General features: G+C 42.2%; 1 protein-coding gene across 4 annotated transcripts in view; it reads right to left on the reverse strand.

The window, feature by feature from the left end:
- The window catches only part of cald1a (caldesmon 1a), a 49923-nt gene extending 37010 nt beyond the window's left edge, over positions 1–12913 (reverse strand). For 2 of the 4 annotated variants that reach the window (XM_076111384.1, XM_076111376.1), the window contains exon 1: positions 12762–12913. The gene's annotated coding sequence lies outside the window, so the exon portion shown is untranslated. Of the gene's footprint in view, positions 1–2389; positions 2465–12761 lie in introns of all 4 variants that reach the window. The other 2 variants (XM_076111385.1, XM_076111377.1) reach the window with 2 other exon arrangements.
- Positions 12914–24715: the final 11802 nt, after the last annotated feature.

The raw sequence follows: 24715 nt of genomic DNA on the forward strand, positions 1-24715 counted from the left end.
CATCAGAGCTGGCCGATGCTACGCTATGATTGGCCAGTCTGTGTTCAAGGGCAGGACTTAGTGAAGGGACAATTTGTTTGCTTAGTTTGCAAAAACAACATTAAAACTTATGGCTTTACACAGGTTAGTGCTATTCTTTCTCCCTGCTACCAGTCTTTATGCTAAACTAAGCTAATCACCGTTAAATCTCCCTAAAGAGAAACAATCTTTTGATTGATGGGACAAAAGTTGATTGAGTTGAATTCAATAAATGACTGAAATATCTCCTTTTAGGGCAACATTACTCTTTAAAATGAACATCTTTTGTTTTGCTGCCCAGCAATGAACAAAGTGATAAACAAGCCTATCCGGCTCTTTCTTCTCCTGCATGCTCAGGTTTCAGGCGGTTTTAGCTTTCAGCGCTGCAGCACTCTTATGTAAGCATCTCCTTGAAAAAATACTTCAGCTATTCTGGTGCAAATATCCATAAAGTCAAATAACCTCAATAAATATGCACCCCTGCACTTGACACGCGATATTAGCAGTCTGTTGTGTAATTTCACAAGGACATTACAGTCAAAACCTTCATCTTTTTGTCACTCAGGACCAAATGCGATATCATACTATAAAGGGCCAATACTGCATAAAAACCACACTATACTATGATCAAACAAACCAAGACTAATGAATAAATACATGCAAGTTTTCAAAAATAATTTTCCTGTCATAACAAACCAGAGTTATGATGAATACACGAGGACAACATCATCAAGTCTCTCAGTGCCTTAGGGCGCACTGTGACTTGAGTCTATTAAAAATAGGACTGTAAATAAATAATGACAGACAGACGCTGTATGAAGCCAATGACAAAGGAGGTGATGGTAAACTCAATGAACTGAAAAAAAACATCTTAACAGGTCCAAATTGCACCAAATTCGACAAGCACTCCCTTGGGTCCCAAGCAATACACCCACCAAGTGTGAAATAAATCAGATGAACGGCTCTCGAGATAAACAAAGGAACCGCATATATACAGACAAAGATTCATAGTTAGACGCACACAAGAACATGTGACTTGTTATGAACCCATTCCTCATCCTTCTCTCGTGTCCATTCCTAAAGGAAAAGCAGCCTCCTCTTGTTCCTTTAGGACAGCCCGTCTTGACACCTGCCGTCTGTCAGAGCATATGAGGCCGGGGAAGGAGTCTCTGACTCCTCAACAGGACATTAATCTGCTACTAGTGAGCTGACCAGGGAGACTAGTGGAACCAGAGAACTGATATATGGAGGGCTTTAGCCCCAGCACTGCTACTGCCGACGCTGCAGCTAGAGAACAATTTATCCAGCTGATGGCAATAAAGCAGAGTCGAATGGAAAAGGGATAAAAACAGGACAGAACAGAGCAGAAATGACCTCTACTATGCCTAAAAGCTGTGCTTTCTTAGAGGTCTCTGAGCAAAAGTTCAGCTCTTGTAACCAGAAACTGAAAGATCACAGTTTCAATCACTGCAAAAAGCCAGCGTGTCTGGCTATAAGGCCCCCAGGCAAGAGCCAGAACTTGTCCTTTTTTAATAAGTGTAAGTCACTCGAGATAGGCACCAAAGCTCAATGACTAAAATATGAAAGTATATGTGATTAGCATGATCCACGGCAGCCCACAGCCTCTGGTATATACGGGCAATAACATGACATGCTGGAAACATTAAATGGAACATAAAAATGTATTTCTCATAAAGCTTGAGAGGTTCCTGATGTGTTTCTAGAAGGCAAAACATGGAAAGAAAATGGATCTGCTGAACATTTGTGACATGCTTCCTATAAGAGCCACGTTTCTGTCGTGGTGGACGTGTGGCTCTCCGTGGCCGGAGAGAAACTTCACTTTGGTGAAAGAGGGAGAGGATAAAAAAAAGGAATATAAACGGCAGAGTGATTTATGTGGCTGGCTATAACCACAGTAAGAAATACGTCTTCCCATCATACCTTACATGGAAACATACATGAGGTTAGAGTGAGGCTGTAAAGCATGATGCAATGCCCCCACATACTGAGTGCCTGCTGAAAACATGACAACTGAGTGCAAACCCTGGCACAAGTTTGCCTTTTTTTTGCGCATGCGTCCCAGGAAAACACAAAGAAAACCACTTTTGCGGAAGACGTATTTATTTAAATCTCTCCAGAATGTCATAAATCTTTATCTCTTTTGCCTTGTTTTAACACACAAGTTAGTAAATCACAGCAGCGGAATGCCAATTTTTTGAAGTGTGCAGCGAGGCTTTTCAAGGGTATTACATGACAAGGTATTTTTCAAAATAAGGGGCTGCATTCCTGGAGAGAGATAGGAGGAGATTAAGGAGCGGGTTAGGGTTGTGGGTGAGCAAGATGACCTGACCGGAGTTGGTCTATTACTCACAGTGGATGTGGAGAGGTGGAGTAATCCCCTGACAGTGCTTTCAGTTCAGTCCTACTGGTGGAAATCTGAGGGTTTCTTTAGGGAACACACAGACAAGAAACTTGTAAAATAGATAAAAGGCAGAAAAAGGGATGACAATAGAGAGTCTCTCTCTCTCTCTCTCTGCGGTCCTGACATGCTCTCCGAGAGGGGGGCAAAGCCATTTAATGGTGGATGAACTTGGACTCCTTAGCCAGGTGTGGAAACTACAAGATGTCTCTGATCAGTATACTCAGCGGTTGATAAATGTGCTTCAGTTGCCATGCCACTGACGAAGGGAAGAAATGTGGTGTTTCTAACAGTAAGACACATCCAACAGGGTTACACTGCACACCTAACATCTCTCACTGTTGGGCTACCTTAAAAGGTACTTAAACAGTTACATTGACATTCAGTGTTTCTCTCAAAAAAAGTTTCACGAGTCTCCTTAAACCTTTTGTAAGGCAAACAAACCTTTGCATCTTGTTTTTCTGCACTACTTCCTGCGTTCATCTACCACCCTCTGCAGTCAGCAGGAGTTGGTTTTGCATTGCATTAAAAGTTCAATAGTACTTTTAGGTCTGTCTAAGAGATTCAATTCAATATTTCATGAATCTTCCAGTAATACTTCTCTCTAAATGTAAGCTGGCACATATCGACTGTGCAACCGGCACAGGGGAGAAAAACACTGTAGTAATGGGAAGAAGTACTGTAATAGAAAAAGGTAAAGCACAGCTCTTGACAAAGGACTGCAGAAGTCAGCACAAAATTCAGTCGAGTAAACCAGTCCTAATCCCAGTCCACCGACACCGGCTGACAGATATGATGCGAGGAACTAGAAATGTGGAGCACATTCACTGAGATGAAAATGAAATCCCAATAGATATCATACCCCTGTGAGAAATGTGGCATTTTTTTTTTTTCAATCTTTCAGCGGTCTGCAGTATCAAGTATCGAGTATTAAAGCATTAGCATCGCTCTTGACTTAGCGGATGCACATTCTCTAAGTGACAGAGAGCTCACCTCTCCTTCCAAAAAATGCATTCCATACCTGAGATCCTTTCAGGGCTCTACAGGGCTAAAGCTCACTAGCTTTACCAGATCTCATTTTTTTGTGCATGGCTATGCTGGCTTTTATTATTAGTGTGGCAGCCAGCCAGCTTGGATGGGTACACGTCTACTGCCCCCCCCCCCCCTTCCTCAAGGTGAAAGGCCCGAGCCGGGCTCTTTAATCTGTAGGTATACAGTAGGTAATTCATGACACTTTATAGTCTGCACTCTCTGCAGGTGTGTTTGTACTGTGTCCATTGTTTCTGTTAGTCTAGAGGCCAAAGTGACCACCGGTGCAAACACGAGAAATCTTCACATTTGCAGTACGCAGTGGCAGAGCCGCTATTGTCAGTAGAGCGTCTTGAACTGTGTCCCCCCCGCCCCCGTCTGTCTCTATTTCTTCTCTTTCTGTGGTTATGTGACTTTGGGATCCATTGCCAGAAATTCCAGGAAACCCTAGAGCTTCATGAGACATAACAAAGCTCTCTCTCTCTCTCTTACTCTGTCTTTGTCTCTCGCATTGAAGATTACACTACGTTTCTCCATCTGCCTTTTGCCGGCCTGGGAGCTTTGCAGCTCATTCTCCCTGGGAGCTAAAAGTAATTTTATTCAGTGGCTTATTGACTCATATCATACCATTTTAAATGGTGGAGTTTCTTACTTTTAATGCCTGTGCTAATTCCAGACCACATACTCTTTAGACCATGGAAGACGCAATCAGTGAATGACATTAGCATGATGTGGCATTTACCACTAAATTGAGGATAAAATTCAGCTTTAGAGGTTAATTTATGTGGGGTACTTAAGCCTCCTAATTCCTAAATTTATTAGAATAACACATATCTCAGACAACCATGAAATTGTAAATAATTGAGTGGTGCTCTTACGAGGCTTCTCTGGTTGCTCCGTGGAAGTCGCTTCCAAGCTTTTTTTCTAGCTGATGGCAAAACTGCAAATGAGATTTGGTTGACAAAGCAGAGCTAAATGGGAATAAATCCAAAACGACTGCGTCGTCCCTGGCTATAATCTGTCCATGGGGGGGGGGGGGGGTTTCACCCATCTCCTCGCGCTAGAAAATCGTCTCCTGCATCTGGATCACCTCTGCTCTCAAACACATAGCTGCATGTCTGCTGAAGCCCTCCATGCACCTACAGACATACCTATTCACCCTCACCCACCACCCACCTTGTGTTTATGTTTGGAGCTTGAGTGACTGGTATTTCATTTCGGCCTGCCCGGAGCCCTTTCGCACAGTTTGGCTTGGCCGGTGTACCATTACTGGTCATTAAGTCTAACCTGAACTAATAGGAGCCCATTTTCCAAGGTGGTCTCCCAGGTGGCTGTCACAGAATTGAGTGGCACTGCGGGGCTCGACTCAGGCACACCGAGTCTCGTGAAAAAAAATCTGCCCGGGACGCAAGCCAGATTCCATCATACACGGGACGCAGACTCTTTGATAACAAGAACCCATTGTTGTAGGGGGGCGTCTGGGTGTTTTGTTTCTCATTAAGGCAGGTTTAATGAGGCCGGCCATTTAGTTAGCTACGGCACATCCACCTCCCAGACTTACAAATCATAACACATCACCAAATGATTCCTAATGTGTCACTTAATGTTCATCGCTTATACAAGGATGCTTACGTTCCCTTTATGCAATGGCATATTTCTAGTAAATGCCTTATGACTCTATTAATATATAACAGGGATGTTATGATACCAGAGATTTAGTAGTCGACACCAACACCATATAATGTATCTCATACTGAACAGAACTTGAATGCATCATATTGTAACTCAATGCAACCTCCGTTAACGTGAGCTGTTAGCTCAGCTATTTAGACGAGCAGGACTGTGCAGCCGGCTTCTAACAGCTAACATTACTCGCTCTCCTCTTGCCGATTTCAACACAGGTTTGTTGTTCACAATGTAGCATTATCAGCATCATAACAGGACGCCTTTAGTCTCGAGCCCTGAGCTCCGGTACTTACAGTGTGTCTGCGGTACTGTAGCAAAAAAAGAGTGCCGTCAAGTTTTCCCCCCCGAATTTTGGCATCAACTTGGTACCAAAGTATCAGTTCTCGTGACATCTCTCAGATTAGAAACGAGTGTTTTCATTCACCATAATCCTAAACGGCATAATATTCAAGTGGCAGATATCTCATTATAATATAAAACTGTTCATATGTTTTAGCTGTGCCCTTCTTTCTGTGACATGTGTCATCATTAATCAGAAGAGAAGGAGCCATTAGTCTAAATACGGGGGTAATTAATCCACGCTCACACTCCATTAGACGTCATGCTCAATTTGTGCAGAGAGCTGTGTACTGGGTAAATAAGCAGAGACGACGGGACCCACAGCTATTATCCCTGTCGAGGTGCTAACATGCATTTCCAAGAAAGCTTTCATGTAAACACACACTTAGTTTAAGTGGATGTTACAACTGCAATTGAATAAAGAATACATTTTTGTCCATATCAAATAATTGCATTCATGTGTTTTCCTTAACGGAGGGAATTTGTGCAAATTGCTGTCTGATCAGAGGATAATCGTACGCATATGTATCTCAGTCATAACAAATGTGACTAGACTTCGGCATTAAAGCCAAACCTTCAGCCTCCGACAAGGTTCAACTGCAGCAGGGCATATAGCATGAATCAGCCCTTAGTTTAATAAGTACCATTTGGCTGTCATCTCGGCGGCCGTGGAGCTGCTCTATTACAGTAAAACCCCTCCAGTACAGAGCTGGGGTTATTCAATAAAACCCTGACTGAGTGTTTCTCCCAATCACCACTGGCAGAGCTCTGATGAGGTAAAAAGCTCTCCTATGCCAGCCTCTGTCCCTGCGGAGGACTGTCTGATTAAAACAGTTTTCTGAGGCCATATTTTTGTTCTCCTTGTCCATTTGCCAGACACGAGCTGGAGTACAGAGGGAAAAATTGACAAATTACCTAATGCTTACTGAAATGAATCCACAAAAAACAATCTAATCTATAAAGGGTAGACGGATAGAGATTTCTAGCTGGTATTGTTGTCTCAAAGACGCAAATATACACACATACCCTACATTTATTACTGGTGTTAAGGGAGGAAAGGCTTTGCATCAGCCGTTCTGCGCTTTTGATCTTCAGCCTTAATCACTTTCAACCCCCCCCTCACACACACTTACCCCCTCCTCCTCCCAACAAGGCAGTGACATGTGAAGTGGAAAGAAACGGCAACAGCGGAGTGGCCCACTAGAGCCGGCCTTCTTACTCTCCCGTCCTCCTGCCTTGCGTGTAATGCATTCCTGAGCAATCCTCGGAGGCTCATATGTAAATGCCTGGGTATGCTTCTGATTAGGAGGCACAAAGAGTACACTCTATAAATGCACTCTTAAACAATTACCGCTGCTCCCGACTGCAGCCACGACACAGACCTCAGACTGTGCTGCTGCCTGACTGGCTTATTCAGGTGGGAAAGAAGGAATGCGGGCCATTTCAAACAGCGTGCCTTGGTATAAGACACGCGTGTGGAGTCAGATCGAAGAAGGTTTGAGAAACGAGACAAAGTCGATTTAACGAGCACCCGACCAAAAGGAAATTAGCCACCCACACTTTTGATTGTCAATGAATGGCTTAAAGCTGCTGTAATCGAAATGTTTATATTAACAATGGATCAAATAACTGTCTTTTGTGAAAGCGACGGGCCCACAGATCATTGTAATTCTGCAGCGCAGCATTTGAGCTTTTTCAGCACTATCTGGGCTGCAACTTAACTGTTTTAGTTCACTCTCATCGCTTTCATTGTTCAGATGTAATGAAAGACATTCTTGACCCACTGTGCACTACCTGGCCAGCACCAAACAGCAGACCGACTAAGCTAGTGCCTAGCTAATGCACATAGCGGAGATTTAGCTGCTTTAGAGCCGGCTGTTTACCTCAGGAGTTGGTGGAGCCCAAACACAGAGCTAGAGGGAGAGAGAACATTGGACATACATTAGTCACATGACCAGAAATAAAATTCCACACCAATGATAATGTTGCTCTTTTCGCGAGCATGTTTGCCTTACCAACTAACATGAAGTGTGTTTGCATGTTATTTCTGTTGCTCCAAGTGGCCAAAATAAAATAAAGGTTAATGCAGGTTTAAGTAAAAAAAATGCTAAATAAATGTCCTGGTTCCACCTTCTATTGGAACTTATGACATTGATTGGAAAACAAACATTGAAGTTATTAATCAATAAAGTAATTGGCAGACTCAATGGTGTAAATAATCAGTCACAGCCCAAAATATATTAATGTGTTTTGAGACCATCTGACAATATTGTACTCGCCAAAGATTTCACACCAAGACTTCAAACAAATGTTCAAATTTTCCAAACTTGGTTGGAATAAAAGAGATTCTGAACTTTGAAGCTCTTCCAGAGAAACACAGTAGAAGTCTGACTCATGCGAATACCCATGTAAGGACACAGTGATTGTTTTATGTGTATGAGGTAAGTCCTCATTTCCATCATTACCACATACAAGCCCGATCTCGCTCTTTCCAGTTCTCACTCCCATGATGGCAGCCGTCCAATGTGGACTCTCAAAGCTGTCCTTCACATTCGCCATACACACTTCAGTACACGCAGCGCCTCGATAGCCACACGCATAAATCCAGCAGGCCTATAACTGACCTGCACACTGCCCCGTCTGTCCCTGAGAGTCAGTCAGACTGCCCCGTGCCATTCATAGAGCGGTTAACCTCGCTAACTGTGTAAACACATGACCTCACCGGTCATGTGTTTACACTCAATGGTATTTTTCACACGCCGCTGGGATTTACATCACTTTATATAGTCCACGTTCCCCTAATTCCCCATTACCCTAAAATATGGGACTTTCAAAAGGTGATTTGACAGGCTCTTGATTTGCCATGTTTGTTTAGTTTTGGGACGCTATGGGAGGGAAGACGAGAGGCTGAGAGGAGAATGGAGGAGGGGGAGGTGAAGAGAGGACAGGGAGGAAAGAATGGAAAGTTGGCAGGGTGAGGAAGTAGGGTGAAGTGAAAATGAACGTTATAGTCATCATTTCTTTTCGGGAGACAGGGACTGAGGTAGAATAGATTGGTGCTAAAGGAGAGGAGGGAGGCGAAGGGAAAGTTAATGTAGCTGTTAGGAGAGAGACGAGTACGGTGGTTTCTCTGCCACAGGGACACACTGTGCACGTCTGAGGTCCCAGTGGGAGGACGCTGAAGGAAAACACAAGGCCAATCAGCTAACAGAGACATTTCCTGTGCTTGTTTTATCAGATGAGAAGAAGCCCAAAGGCTAAATGTCCCCCCTAACAACGTTCTACACTTCTCGGAATAACCCGCTTTAGGGAACGGAGAGGAGAACATGCATCTTTGCAGGATGACATCAGAAGCGCTGCTTAAGAGCACTGACCTCACTCTCACACAATCAATCATCCACAAAAACCATATGAAATGCAGACCACGTGAGCAAGAGAGGAGGTTTTACCTTTTAAGATATAAAGCACGGCTGCCTCATGAATTCAATCATCACCCAGTAAAAAAACACGAAAGACTTAGCTCGAGGAAAAAATACAATAGTCTCTTTTTATGGCTATGAAACTTCTGGCGGAGCCTGGCATCTGGCAACAAGCAGATGGTGGGCCAATATGCCAATTACCAACGCCGACATGCCATGCTGCCTATTAGGCAATCTGGCCTTGAGTGATAGCACTTTAAAGTCAGAAAACGACAGGAGTGAGAGGCTGATCTAACAAACCCTCTTCATTGGACTGTGACTAAAGCCCAGAGGAATTCAAACGCAGGTCTTTCATGCCCACATGACTGCTTCAGTCAGGAGAATCAAAGTTTGGGAAAATAGTTTGGGAAAAAGGGAAGTAGAGATAGAGATCCAGGGAGGACGGATCATTATGAAATTCTTCATACACGTGTGTGAATTTGAATCTGTGGCTTGAAAAAAGCTTTGTAAATGAGGTTTTGATGAAATAAGATTTAATTTGGTGGTGAATCTACGATAGGCCAGGGTGTGGGTATACTAGAAGAGAGGGGACTGGGAGAGTAAGAATTCTCCATCACCCAAGAGACTAATTGTGAACAAATGCCAGAACATCCAAGAGCACCGTGGATATTTCCCTACAGAACTGTTCCATGTCAGCCTGGCAGCATAATGAGGAACGTAGTTTTTCTTTTTTCGAAAAGGCAAATAACAGGAATTTTAAATTGATATCATTGACATCTGCAAAACTCTTACACCTTATTTTCCAGGACCTTAATAAACATCTTCTAGGGTTTCCTGCCCGAATCTGACTTCACAAGCACTTCAGAAGGGCTACCAGTTGTTGCCGCCCACTTGTTGAGCGTCGCTACGCGCTGAAAGAGTTAACAATTATTTTCCAGCTCGAGACCGTCCAAAGCTCACCATATTATACAACTTAGTGTGCGGTTCTGGATGCGGCGCATTCAAATTACATGCTATCGAATTCAAAGGCGTGGGGGGGGGGGGGGGGGGGGGGCAGAAAGAGTATGCTGTGGGGCTCCGGTCCAGGGGCCAAGGTCCCATGAGCAGCTAGCTGCTTGTCAATCACAATCACTTGAGATGAGGTGAACCCTTAACTGGTCGATGCTGATGAACGCCATTGATAAAACAGGAAGCATGGTAAGGGACGCATCTCTTTCTAAAACCATATTCTTGGAAAAAACAAATATGCATGAACTTAAGCCAAAGACTGGAACACACGAAACCTGCTTGACATAGTTTCAAGTCTTGTTTTGAGAAGAAACCAGAAAATAGCTCTGGCACCTGCTGTGCAGAAACAATGTACGTTTGGCCCGACGTGTCAGCGTGCCATCCCTGGAAACCCAACCACATGTGGAAGAACCTACACACTGAACACAGTATAGGTAGAAATCTATTTTAAAAAAAGAACAGTACGATCTGATCATTTGTGTTAGAAAATCGGCTCTGCCAGTTTTCCATTCTATTCAAATTCAGCTTGCCACTTGGTTGGCTGCCTTAGCTCGGTGGCGGTAAGGAACTATTGCCTTGCAAGGAAACTCTGGATTCCTGCTTTGGAACTTGATACTGTGGTGGATTATGAGTATCTAAGATCAAACTATAACAACGTACCCACATATACTGCATGCATGTTGACACATCACTGCACGGGGATAGATTCATGAGTACCCCATGCTTTAGCTCATGCTGCTTATGTTGAGAATGAGGCACACTAATTACCTGATCCGACATTTAACTTTAATCAAGTGTATAAGAGAAAGGAGGGAGAAGGAGAGGGAGCCAGCGTACAGTAACTAGAAGCCTTCACCGCACTGTGCAGTCCAGAGCCAGACTCCGGAAATGCATGGCAGTGTTCCCTACATCCTGCCCGCCCAGCCCTAACCCTGGCCCTGGCTCTCGCCCCACACTGCCAAACCCCTGTTATCGCTATGTGCAATTACCTCCAGATTCTTCTGCTCTCATATCATATTGTGCCAATTACAAAAGCCCATTTTAAGTACACTACAAAGCCCTACGTGCACTTTAGCGTAAAAGCCTGCAGTTCGCTGTGTGTGTTTCAGCCCAGGAATAGCTGTTTGAGAGCATATATGCATGCAAAAACCTAGTGTAGTGATTTCCATCTGGGGTACTTGTATGCCAGAAAATACATATCTAGTTGTGTAGTATGTGAAAAGACTCAACTGATTTGAATAAATAGAAAACAGGATTTGACAAACATCCAACAAATCCACAGACAGCTTTAACACAAGTTGAAATAGTGAGCTGAAAGTAGTGGATAAACAGATACAATAGTTGACTAAAAGTAATGGATACATTGTTGAAATGGTCAGCTTAATGTAATGGATAAACTGCTGGAATAGTTAACTATTAGTAATGGTTAAACTGTTGGTACAAAGTCATGGATAAATAGCTGAAGTATCAAGCTTCTTTGTAGTATGACTGTACATGTGACCAATGCAGCTCAAACATGAATAAAAATAGAAGTTCAATCGTGTGAAGAAGTTGTTTTTTACAATACTGAGTGTTAAATATGATCCAGTTTGAAATCAATCCAAATGCACGTGACAGGTGGCGTCCCTGAAGGCGTACTTCGGTTCATCCGACAGGGCTGTGGGTGGAGAAAAATGTTGGGAACCACTGTACGAGCAGACTGTTATGCGTTGCATTCCAGAGGCTATTCCAATCACCTGTCACCAGGTTGGGCCTGCGCCTTATAAGGAGATGGAGGGCATACTTCCATGTGTTTTCCAAACACTGCACAACTTATCAGATACAGTTTCATGGACAATTACTATGCTGTCTCTGGCCCGAAAGCAAAGGAACCTACAGCTCTACCCTCCCCTCCGCCCCTCTCCCATTTTCCATGCTTCCATTTCACAGATACTATGTAATAAAGCCGAGATCAAAAGACTTGCCGGCCAACTCAAGTACAATGAGAGTTGAGTAGAGCCTTTTCGCCTCAGGGGTGGTGGGATTGTAAAGAATGCGATACCTTGAAACGACGAGAAGTGGATTCATCTGTGAGTGCCTTTTTTTTTTGCGAGACTGCCCCCGGGGGGTATTTTGTCTGCAGGAGATGCTGGATGTGTTTAAAGCTCAATACGACAATCGCATTCTGTATCCAAGACTTGAACTTCGAGAGGATGCACGCTGTGTGCTGGTAACCATATGGGGCGCCACATCCTTTCCTTCTGCCAACGTTGTACACCTTCCATCCACATGTCACATTTCAACCGGTTTGTCCACATTCTGCGGGTGTGGGTCAAGAAGGCAGCTTTCTTTTAGGATTTGGAAGACTGTTATTAACAACCAGGAATACGTGATGTCAACGTCGATTTAATGCCGATGACAAACTTTGCTTGCCGGGGGTTTGGAGACCCCCCCCCCCCCCCCTCCCCTCGCCCGAAGGACTGAGCGCGCATTACAGGAGTGCACATACGCTTTTCTTTGTGTTGTCCCGCCGTTAACTAAACATTTACATGACAGCGTCGCTGCTCGGCCCATAGAAAAGTTTATTATAGCTCACAATCATGAGTTTGCTTTGCCTTTAAGTGAACTGTTGTTGCACAAAGAGGGAGCGGCTCACAGCCAAGATATCCTTAAAAAAAAGTATCAGCAAGCAGCCCATGCGCACAGCGGAGACCCATAATGTGATAATCTCCCGTCGTCAAATAATGCTTTTCTCATTCGCTTAAAGCGTCAGCGCGTCACACACTTTATTCCTAATCGCGTCTGTGAAACTGTAAACGTTGAGTTCGCAGGCAGTTCAAGCTTCTTCTTCTTTTTGCGCTTACCTGTGGATCTTAACGGGACAAAGTAGAGCTCTTGAGTCGAGTGTGAGGAGAGGAGAGGGAGCCAGTCTGCAGTCGGTCCTCCGCTACACTCAATGATAAAAACCAAGCTGAATACCCGTGCAAGCCCCTCCCTTTAAGACACAACCGCACATCTACTCTTGGCCGAGTTGTCCGCTCCGGTCTGCCCCTAAAAACGGGAAACTATCGCTCAGACTGCTTTACAAAGCGTTCACAAAGTCTGCCCCAGTGCGAAGGGACAAGTCTGCGAGGAGCTTGTGCAGAACTCCTAACAGTGAAAGTTACTTTCGGCAGAAAATGCCTTTTTTTTTTGGTTATCCTTAAGGGGGCCTCTGAGAGAAAATCATCTGTCAAGAGCGATCATATGAAATGTTCATCTTGGGACAAAAAGGAGGCCAGTGTGCTCACAGGCGGGCCGACAGGCCTAAACGCTCTCATGTTAATAGTAACGCTCACATGGAGGTGAATAACAGTTTTTGCCTCGCATGAATAAGCATATGCACAATCTCAGAGATGTGTACCGGTACAGAGATAATCAAAATTTAAGATGCAAATTAAAAGAAAATGTTAATATGTAATTTGGGTGAACTGACCCTTTAAACTAGAGTCGGGAGGAGAAACGCCTTGATGTATTTGAGGGGAGAAAGTTACACAAATAAATTGACTAAATATTTTTTAGTAATTGCAGTTATGATAGTTGAAATCCTGATTTTCTTCACACTTACAATCCTGTCTATGTGTATTGATGGTTTATCCAACTAGAGCAACTTATGGTTCAATGAAATGTGTTTTATTACCTTTCAACATATTTTCTTATTTGCTTTATAGAGAGGTGGTATCCTATACATGGACACAAACCCATGCCCACAATAATGCCACTACTGCATATACTGTGAGAATTTAAGCAGCACAACTTTAAAAAAATACCTGTAATAATACATTTAACATTACAGATATTTTTGACTTTCCAGAGTAGACGAATTAGACTTTAAGAATAAAAAATGTCAAGAGACAGAGTGTGAGAGTTGGTTACCCGTCTTTTTAACAAGACTTTAGCAAGCCTGCAGCCTAGTTGCTCTGAGGCGGTACTTAGCTGAATGCTAACTTTAGCATGCTCTCAATGGCAATGCTAACATGCTGATATTTAGCAGGTAACATCCACCATGTCTGCCATCTTAGTTGGGCATGTTAGCATGCTAACATTTAAGTGAGAAAAGTCAGGGGATCACAAAAGTGACAGCTGTTACAGTTCACCCTGAATGGGACATACAATTTCAAACCAACCAATAATTGTCGAGACATGCTAGCGTGGCTGAAAAGAGGATGCACATATGTCATTTCCAGCCATCTGGTTTGGAAATACAGCTGCAACATTAGAACAGGTACGAAAATATTTTTTGAATGGGGAACAGACCAAATAGTTTTCATCCATAAGATTCTGAAAATACTTTCAGAACAACAGTAAATATTGTTAAACAAGCAGATGAAGCGGAAAATCGGACGCTAGCTCTGTGACTCAAACGTCAAGGTAATATTTAGTCAAATTAAAATCTAAAAATACTGGAATCATCCTGCAAAACACACAACCATTATAGGCTTTTAATTATACAATTGTTGCTGAAACCCTCTAACAAAAAAATACACACAGGATATCATGTGACATCGTGTGTGACATCAAGCACCAGGAATATTAATAAAAGTCTGGTGTCATGTTTGGTTCTCCCCCCCAAATGCAGCCCTGCTATTTGTGACCTTTTCTCCGTCAGCAGTTTTAGTAAGGATGCAGGGAGTTAGGAGGTGACGAACACAATAGCCGCAGTGTTCTACTTTCTACTATGAAACAGCAGCATGGGGACACTGCCCCGCTTTGTCTTCCCCTTTAAAACAATGATGCTCACTACAAAGAATGAACTCACAGTAAGTGCATGAGGCCACTGGTGCAGAAATGAGCACCATATGCATTGCTGCTCTTCTGCATGTGTTTCTTTGAGATAAAGTGAAATAAAGGCAGGCCGTTGATTGTGTGCAAACGCAAGTGTGTGTAACTGTGTGTGTGACAGAATGAGAGACAATTTAGATGAAGAGAGACAAAGACAGAGTGTTGGGGGTTGGGGGTGGGGGGGGTTAGAGGGCCATCCTTATCTTAAATCCTTTGAAAAAGTATGTATTTTAAGATAAGCCTGTCATACTTTATCTTGCAGGTTTCTTTACTTGCCGTCCAGTTGGCACACAACATCGTGGCCCCAAAACTGCATTACACTCATGCAAAGTCACTTCATGAAATAATTTGATTGCCAAAATTGATGCTCTGACTGTGGCATGTTTATAGTTGGTGTAGTGCCCTTATATTCAGGGCCGATTCTAACTTGCTATATTTACATCATCATCTCAGGTGTTTACCTCAGCTACATGCTTCGTTTATGCTCGGCCTCCTCAGGGCTGTGACCTAGCACAAGTTTTTTCATTGGAATAAATGGAGCCTTATTACAACAGAATGGACAGATCACCACATAAGTCTAACCATAACCATAAGCACCACTAGAGGTAGCACTGAACATATGGATAATTGTGCATGTTTATGTGCCCACAAACCAAAGAGAAGACATTATAACCTTTGGGTGTTTTGCTTTCTGTGAGCTGTGTGCAGCTGCTGTCAAGGATGCACAGATCTCAGGAGCCCCCGGCCAGACAGATCCCTACTGCCAAATCTACCTGACATATACCGTCACAATGTTACATCAGATGAAACACCTCAGAACCAATTATAAAGGCTTTAAACAAAACATTTGACATTTTCCCGTTTCATCATATTGTTTTAAATCAGATGAAAGACTGTGTTGCCATCTTGTGCGCAAACTGACTTTAGAGGTGAGGATGGGATTTGGCTTCGAAGTTGTATTCAGTTGTAGAAAAGTGTTGGAGTTAATGATGAAAGTCCCAAATGGTATTCTGCAACCGCATTATCATGGCTTAATGAAACGAAAGTTTCCTTCACAACAATGAAAACCAGGGACATTTAGGAACGCTGCTGCTTTAAATAAAAACAGGATCTCTCTGTTCAAGAATAAAATAACCGACCAATGTCGGACATCAATTTAAAATGGATTAAAATATACTGCAGCCTTTCTCTGACTGCGTGTGTGTATGTATCACGGATGATTGGTATCTAGGATGTCTCAGCTGGTGCAGGTGCATAACAAATACCTGCAGCATCCTCGGTAAAGTCCAGGACTGTATCTCTCAACTGTATACATTCAAAGACAAAAAATGTCAACAAAGGATAGAGACCTGCACTAGTAAACATTTGGATTATTTCCCTAGTGCATGGTTCATGTTTGACTTAATACTGACTACTGGTCCGTCACATTCCATGGACAAACAAAAGGATTATCATGAGAATATCAGATTGATGTGTCCATCCGTGGCACCACCTTTCCAACAAAGATAAGAGACAGCGTTACGAGGTCACACTAAAGTGGGGATTAGGCCATTAAGATGCGTAGAGATTGTTCGCCATGAAGATGACATCGTCCGTGAGGAGGGCACTAGCATTTATACTGTCTTGATGACAATAATGACATGTAATGGGTAATGTAAATCATTTTCATGGTTGACGACGTTAGAACAAGGTGGATTACATTTGTGGATCACTGAAAGAGTTACTGTTCCAAATGAAATTCAAGCCTCCGATGTTAATGTGCATGATGAACACGGCCCTGCACTAAGCCCTCTGACCTCGTCCCACGCCTAATGTCCATTATATAAAATGATTTATAATGATCAATTTCACGTAGCGTGCAGCAGGGCTCAGGCAGGGATTAAAAGCCTTGCTGTGACACACCTGGCTCAAGTTCTAACTCTTTCACATGTACAGGGGCCCCAGGACGGGTCCCTGGGGGCCTCCGTCACACCAGCTATAAGTCTAACTAAAGCAAACACAGTGTTCCTCATTTGTTGACTTTAACAAAATGTTGAATCTAGTCAGGAAAACATGAAAGTTTGTCAGAAGAATGTCTTGATACATTCATGTAAAGAATGTGGTTTCAAGGTAAAAACTCGTTCATGTGGCCTTTTATGACATTAAAGTAGCTCTGAACTGAATTCCAAAAGCATGAAGCTGCCCACATTAAACATTATGTAGGGACATTTTAAAGTCATTACTCTTTTTTAAAAGATACATCAAGGGGAAAGAGATTTCTAGCTTCTGGCTTTCTGCATCTATAACCTAAACCCCCTGGACGCACCTCACAGACAACACTAAACAACAACATTTGACTACAGATGAGCTAATAAACAGTCCCTCTGGTAACTTATCTCACCAGGCTGCAACAGTTGCCAAGTGCTCTCATGACCAAAAATCCACCACTGGCATCCATCTAATTTCCAAAAATGGGTCTTTGCCATATTGTCAGTGGCTTTTTCCCAACTGTGTCATCACTGTAGTGTTAGTTTATCATTATATGAGGAACATTCTGGTCTCAAGGCATTTACTTTTTTAATAAAAAACAGGGATTGCAACTAGTATTCTGCAACTCGTTTTCATAGGAACTAAAACACAGGATGTAATATGGGTATCCCCTGTGAAGAAGCAAAGGTGCATATGTAGAAACCTGGCTTTAATACGCGATAAAGAAAGAGCAGTGAGTAAGAGAGAGAGAGGATGTCACTGGGGTTATTAAGTGAGCACCTCCCATCACAGATGTTTAACTGAATCACCCCCATGACACCTCTGCAAGGCTCCTCTGACTCCCTGCACTGCCACATCAACAAACATAAAAAGATATATATCTGGATCAGGACGGATCTCACCGCCACGACTTTGGTTGATACATGAGAGGTAATTCAAAGCCCATCAAAGACATTTCATGTCGAGCCATTCGACTGAACAGTAATACCAGCAATTAATGTTAATATGAGGCTTCTTATAGCTTATTTCTTGCTTGTTTCAGTCAAAGCTGCACTGACACACACAAGACAGCAGCAGACAATACAGCTTTGATATCATTTCTGCTCAGGAGTCAAAGCTGGGGCAAATATAACATTGTGTGGGATGTTTGAGATTGCCACGGAAACCCCATCTGTGTCCAATCCCAACAAGGCCATCTGTTCAGCATACAAAAAGAGAAATGACAGGAGGAAGAGTATGGGAGATCAGGAAACTGTATTTTTGGCACTTGTATATTTTGTATACACTGCACATGTGGACATGTAGTTCTGCCACCTGCAATCACAAGATGAATAATTCAACAATCCACTCAAACTCGACCTGCTCACTTAATGTAATTCCAAACACTCATCCCTCTAGTACCGGTTTAATTATTACACACATACACCGCATTGTTTCTGTGGGCCAGTTCTCTTTAATCACCCAGTGGGCTGAAGTGAAATCTTCTCGCCAAAGTACAGTCATTCCTTCAACCCTTTTTCATGCCTCAGTAAAGAATGAATGGATGAATGGAGGGTGATGCTTGGACAGCCCCTGGTGGAGATTATGATAAAGTGAACATTGTGAGGATGAGTCAAATCCCTTATTTGTTCTGGTGTCAGCAGTCTGACCTATACTGCCACCACCAGTTCAGAATGTAAAGTAGATACAATTCTGTAAAAAGACAGCTCTGTGCGATGATCATTTGCAGATTCATATGCCAGTGTGTCACACCGAAGATCTTTGAAGATTATATATTTTTTCTCTCTCTAGGTTTTGAAGATCCTTCCATCTACATATATTTCAAATAAATGTTTTATAATGTTCTAAAGCAGCAAAGAGTCCCAGAGCTACTGTGTGTCGTAGTCGTGTGGTTGCACTGCACTGTACGATTCCCTCTCAGTGTGATAGCTGTGTGTGTCCAGTCTACTAAGAACGTGGACCATCACTAAAACATGTAGACATGGTACAAAAGGAATGTTCTAGTTCTTCTTTACAGCCGACTGTGAAATTATTTGAGGGCAGTTCTGTAAAAGCTGCAGCCTCCATCCCATGGCTGTATCTAAAACAAAATCCCAGCTCATAGAAAAACTAGAATCACCGTCACGCTGTTATGTGCATCCTCCAACCAGCCATGTTGCAGTTACATTCATGTCCGTCCAAAATGTAATCACTTCATCACTTCATCCTATTAGACATTTGTGTGAAATTGCCATAATTAGTGTATGAATGTTCGAGTTACGGCCAAAATCACGATTAGGAAAACTAAAAACCAAGGTTACACAGTTTTCTTGTAGTAATATTTAAGTATTTTAGAAAACGTTAAAAGTTTTCAATCAAGATTGAATTTACAAGTATCACAGAGCCATGAAAATAAAGTTTCACCTTAGTTGTAATAAACTGAAATGGCATGTGCCTTTGACGATCATCAATTATAATCAATGTGCGTCAAAAATCATACTCCTTCTCCGAGTCATAAGTAAGTAAAATCTGAACACACAGACATGATATTTTGTGAAGGCACTTCCTGAGGATATCATACCTCCTTTGTTTTATTAAGTTTTTATTTCATATCAGTAGTATCAGTGATCCTAATTCTGCATACTTGCATAAAAAATCTAGACAAATATATATATATATATATTAAAATGCATCTCTAAAGTTACTGCACTGGCCTTACTTCATCCATCTGTCTTCCGGACGGCTTCACTTGCTTCAGGTTCTGTTCAAACACCTTCTGAAATCATGACATGGATCTGAGGGTCAGTAACAGAAGGAGAAAAAAAAAAGCCAGTCAGGTTTATTTCTTCCATTTCCGCTATTTCTCTTTGCAGTCTTCCAAAAGTCTGTTGTGGATACGTTGCAGGCAAATACAGCGTGCATGCAAAGAATATCTAATTTTCTGTATCCTTTGTGGATTAGAGCAGATCACAAAGTCTGCAGAATACAATCTGACATGAAGCATAACTTTTCATACCAATCTCTGCAATCCCCTGTGAGTGCAGGCAGTGCATACAAGATCATAATGTCACTTTGGTGTGGTTAGAGACGTAAATAGATATAATCTTGGAAGGAGGATTAAGATGAGAGTATAGCATTTGATCTTCAAAGGGCTGGAGGTTATCGCAGGTAAAGTACAAGTATGGTTAGCTTCCATAAAAAAATTCTGACACAGAGTTTGACTTCTGTTCATTTCCATTACAAAGACAAGTACCTCGTTCTCATTCTTGGGCACCTTCACCTCAATATCGTAGCGCTCATCATCTTCTGTGTCAATCTTTCACTGCAAATCCTCACAGAGCTCCTGTGAAGAGACTTCTTTAAAGCACAACGGTGTGCAGAAGGAGAAGGAGAGAAAAAAAATGGGAATAAAAAGAAAGAGAGGAATGATTTATCATCAAATGGCATGTAAAAGCTTTAAAATGTCCCTCAGCCATCAAACTAGACAGGTGGCAGGATGTCTTCTAAAGGCAATTTTTAGAAAGAAAAGTATACAGCAGAGTGAGAGACGTTGTTTATCTGAGGAACACTTGGGAACGGTTGCAGCAAAGAAATGTTTGTTTGATATTATAGACAAAATGTATCCACATATAAGCCTTTTCTATACCATTCTGGATATAAGAACAAGAGAGCTGAGGAATACAATATATCCAGAGACCTGCAATGAGTGTACTGGCCCGGCTATTCAGTATGTCAATGACTCTTGATAGTGTGAAATAATATTCGACGGCTGAGGGACAGCGATGACAAATCACAAAAACAAATGCAGTATTCTATGGAGAACCAAAACCACAATAGGCCAACGATGACATACGATGGATTACCTCGAGAATCCAATTGCCTGTGAGTCTACAGTATGAGCAGGACACAGACGTACTATACTGTATGTACCTTTGGTGTTTGCTAACCTTTACCTAGCATGCATAATGAATTATTTCAGAGTCTGTCCAAAAAAAAGAAAAAAAAACACAAAAGATAATCCTATTGTGATGAAATAATTAACCACCCTGGGACAAGTGGAGAGATGCCTTTCATTTGTTAAACCTGTAATAATAGTCTTTTTGTTGCCAATTAGACGGCAGTGGAAACAAAACACAACAGTAACATTATCATATTTTTAGTTAGTACGGCAAATTTGTTAACAACCAGCTGCACATACACATCCAGCAAATACCGAACAGCGTTACAGTTCATTTGAAGCTGTGTCTCTGGAAAACGGGTTTATCAGAAAACAGCTGATGAGAGCGGTGAGAGTCAATCAAAAAAGAAAAGCTGCGGGTCGTAAAAACCAAAGCACTGAGCTGAAAAGACATCGGAACGCACCGTAGACCCGAGGGAAACTGCAGAGTTGGGTTTTTAAAGCTGTTGGTTTGTCACTAGACAGACACCTTTCACCTACAAGTAGTCATTTAAGTTATGGTAATTATAAAAATACTGAAAATAGCAGCTTTAAGATACTGTATTGTTTACATTTGACTTTCAACCAATTAGCAAAGATACAGAATAAAGACTCATATAGAACCTATGCTAAGTAAAGACTGTGTTTTTTTTTGGAACCGTCCCGTCTTGAGTCGTGCTTTTGAGTCCTTGCCTCCGTAGTGGCTTCAGCCAAAACACAAATGAGAAGTCACATTTAGCATTTGAGACGGACGTACAGTGTACTGGTAGCTGAGCTTGATAGTTCATACTCGACCTGGGAAATACCAATTTGGCAAAAACAAACTCTCAACGCAAGGTTCACTTACTTGGCATTTCCGAAGATTCCACCACATCCCATAATTGGTATTCTAAGCTTTCATGAAAATGGTAACCATTTCCTTGACGGCCGAGCAACTCCATCCCCCGAGGAAGGCCATGCGAAGTGGCTAAAAGACCAAGTAAGTTGACTTTGTGTTGGGAAATCTTTTGCTTCACACATTTACTGGCTAATAAAGAGTGCCTTTAAAAGGCCGGCTAATAAAAAGGTAGCGTTTCAGTCCATGCACTCATCTGTGATATTCTATGTGTCACTTGTAAAGGCAGCCACTCTCATCAATTGCAGGGTATCTGATTTTCAACACAAGTCTTTATCCTTTCTCTGTACTTATGGTGCAGCTGTTCTGTACCTGCGGTCCCCGAGCAGAAAGGTTGAGAGCACTTACTCTCTTTTATCACTGCCTCTGCAATCTTGACTTTCTGCTCCACAACCAGTAATGCCTCTGCCCCTTTTTTTAGCAGCTTGCCATGTCGATTAGCCGTGTATTAAGTTTATAGTGCAGAGTGGAGACAGTTCACTCTGCACACAGTGTTTGGCGCTTGGATTCCAATGCACGAGCCTGCTTTAGACTCATGATACCAGAGGCTGCAGAGTGGATTACCCTTCCGTGATAGCCTGTAGGGACGTAACCCAGAATGGGTTATTTGGATATGAACAGATACACTCCTAACAGGCAACTGAATTGGAGCAGTACTATTTTACTTCTCACAGCATGGAACTGTCACAACATTGTGGATAATTGCAAGCTAGAATCCCCCTGGATGTACGTTGCTATTAGGACCCCCCCCCCCCCCCCCCCCCCACAGTAGGCAGTGTGTCAGAGCCTAATGCCAGACCTGCAGCCAGGGGATGCGCGCACACATGGACAGACACTTCCATCGTCAGCTCTTTAAAGAGGAATTGCGGTATGCGGTATGTGTGGTTGTGTTGGTTATCGTCATCACTTCTCTGTTCAAGCAATCATTACTTCTTTTTTATGAAAAAAGATCAAAAGAATCTCAAAACTGTAGCTGATTTATTTTCAATTTACCGATCATATTGTTTTGACACAACTATTAAGCTGGAAGGCCGGATACTGCTGCGTATGTCATATAAATGCACGTATAAGGCTCGCCGAATCGGTAATGTCTTTAAATCACTTCTTAAAACACATTTTTACAGATTGGCTTTTATGTGACATCGTCGCTTTACTGCTTTATTTTATTATTTTAATATTGTACTGTTTTATCAGGGTTTAACTCTTACCTTATTTTGTTGTGCTTTGTTGGGCCTCACTGTTGAGCTTTCCATTCTATTGCCTTGCTTTTGTTGCTTTGACTGTCAAAGCACTTTGTAAACTCTGCTTTTAAAGGTGCTATATAAAAAAGTTATTATTTAGCCTTTTTTTCATTATTATAATGAAAATTACTTAAAATTTTCCACAATAGCTTTAACTCAAGGTCCACTAATTAGCATCCTTTGGAGCTTTCAACAATATGCCAGCTCTGGAAAAAGCTGTAATTTAACATTGAGATAACAAATAGTTTGTAAAACTACTATTTTCACGGTCAAGAATGAACTTTCGTGGTCAATTTAAGAATAAATATGGAATACGAAAATGTTTCAGAACACTGGTTATTGTTATGTGTTATTGTCAAACATTTAATTGATAGGAAAAGACGTGTATCTTTCATCATATTTTTTTAAAACTGAGAAATAACTTCAGCTAATCATCAGCACTGGGCTGCAAGAATACCAATTAAAAAATGAAGAGAAAACCACAGATAGACTATCAAAAATGATTAAAACGGCTGTCTCAATTCAAGTGCTTGGGGATTAAATGGCCCGGACAACTCGGCTGACAAAAGAAGCATCACCGGGAGCAAAAAATAACAAATCAAGAGCAATAATTGTTCTTACATGCCCCGTGCGAAGGCGGAGGACGACAAACAAACACATCAGGAGCAAGAGAATCATTTCCCAACTGCGATCAATAACAAGGACATTAATAAGGAGATGATTGATTGAGATGCGAGACAGTGTGACAGACAATCGCCCCTCAGACAGGTTGCCCTTGTTTAGATTTCCTGATGGAGAGAACCAACACAGTGTGATAAGCAATTGACGGGCCGACATTCACAGCTGTGGCATTTCATACCGGGCACCAGATGGTATTATAAGATCAGGAGATTCGATTACGTGTTATTAGATTGTGCTGTGAAAGACATTTGCATTTTGATTAATAATAAAAAGTGCCACAAGCTACATATAAGCGTTATTGTATGTAATGTAAAATTGATGTTAACAGTCCAATTTGTTAACATAATGTTACCATGCAATGCAATGCTTTTTTCCATTACTATATTTAATTGATCTTCACACGTGCTCAGAGAAGGTTCAACCCATAAATGGGTATTTAACATACATCACAATGATTGAAGGAGCCATCTGGTGACGCTGATTATCAGGATGTAATGGTGTTAAGAGTCCCATGGCCATACTGGTCTCCTCTCCTTCACGCGGACCCCGGCCCCGGCTGTATCTTGTCCCTGCGATTTCTACAGAAAATGCTATTACAGCCACCTCTCCGGGGACCAGACAGACAAGGTCCTCACGGTCTGGGCTCGGGGAAAAAAACCAGCTGACCCCTCATCAAAGGCAGAGATGAAGGTGCATGAGAGGGGGACGAAAGTTCATCCTGCGGGTTAATAGGGTCCTTGGATGAAATCATGTGTATGATATGAACCAAAAAAAAAGTGAAGGGGAAGAAGTTTTTAAGAAAGATTTTTGATTTTCCAGCTCTTTGATTTCCTCTCCGTCTTTCCTACTTGTGTGGCCGATTGGCCTTCAGGTGTTTTGAAGGAGAACATTAACTTGTAGGAGATAAGATTTCATGCTGTAATTGAGGCTTAGGGGACGTAATAGTGTTTCAGCTACGGTGTCTGCTGTACCAAAGACCACAAGGCCCCTGAGTAAAGAGGCCGTCTGCCTTAATGTCACCAGTGTGACATTACACGCAGGGATTGAACTTGTGACCTTCACAGTGACACATCGTTCTGCTGGTTCTAGTGGCCTTATTAGCTCCTCTGAGCTAAAACACCAAGTCGCACACACGCGCACGCACACACCCACACACACCCACAAGCTGTGTACTGTATGTCACAATGTCACGGACCAGGATGTGGCCATCTCGTTAGAAGGTTGTAATACATTACACAGAGACTCTTGACAGAAGCTCATTTTTCTCTGATGACTCACACACACACACACACACAC

Source organism: Anarhichas minor, unplaced genomic scaffold (genome assembly GCF_050575085.1).
Source record: "Anarhichas minor isolate MPS153535 unplaced genomic scaffold, ASM5057508v1 ptg000045l, whole genome shotgun sequence".
NCBI classification, from domain to species: Eukaryota; Metazoa; Chordata; class Actinopteri; order Perciformes; family Anarhichadidae; genus Anarhichas; species Anarhichas minor.